General features: G+C 31.4%; 1 protein-coding gene across 1 annotated transcript in view; it reads left to right on the top strand.

The window, feature by feature from the left end:
• LOC106876157 (uncharacterized) overlaps positions 1-752 on the top strand; it is a 183,111-nt gene that overhangs the window by 130,744 nt on the left and 51,615 nt on the right. The gene's annotated exons all lie outside the window — the stretch shown is intronic.

The raw sequence follows: 752 nt of genomic DNA, 5'->3' as shown, positions 1-752 counted from the left end.
TACATTATGTTTTACTGTTACTTCAATATGTATATACATAACATAATATTAAATATTCAGTTCATAAAATGACCTTAAAATATACCTGGTGCAATGTGTTATAGCAATTATGCCTTATAGTCAATTTTCGTACTAAGTAAATGTACATGTGTTGATATATATATATAATTTCCGATTTTGAAAATACATGCACAATCCCATACATTTGTACTGAATATATATACTTGCAAATCGACGCGTGCGTTCGATGATATAATAATACAAATGATAAATAAGCATATGCATATATATATATATAAAATTCAAATTACGATAAACGTAAACAAACAAACGAAGTTTGCTTTTAGAACCGTATTTTGCAGCAAAAGGTGTTGGCGGCCATTAGCTAAACTGGCAACATAACCATCCCCAAATACAACAATATCTGTTTCAAGACACGAATTCACATCAAAAATCTTGCAAAACGAATATATAAACGTATATATATACTCTTTTATTCTTTTACTTGTTTGAGTCATTTGACTACGGCCACGCTGGAGCACCGCCTTTAGTAGAACATATCGACTCCAGAGCTTATTTTTTGTAAGCCTAGTACTTATTCTATCGGTCTCTTACCGGGGACGTAAACTTCTGTTGTCAAGCGATAGTGGCAGGACAAACACAAACACACACACAAATATATACATACATATATGTATATATATATATATATATATATATGTGTGTGTGTGTGTGTGTGTGTGTGTGTGTGT

Source organism: Octopus bimaculoides, chromosome 7, assembly GCF_001194135.2.
Source record: "Octopus bimaculoides isolate UCB-OBI-ISO-001 chromosome 7, ASM119413v2, whole genome shotgun sequence".
In the NCBI taxonomy this organism is placed as follows: Eukaryota; Metazoa; Mollusca; class Cephalopoda; order Octopoda; family Octopodidae; genus Octopus; species Octopus bimaculoides.
Note: the sequence above shows the minus strand (reverse complement) of the source record. Positions and strands in the feature narration are given on the sequence as shown.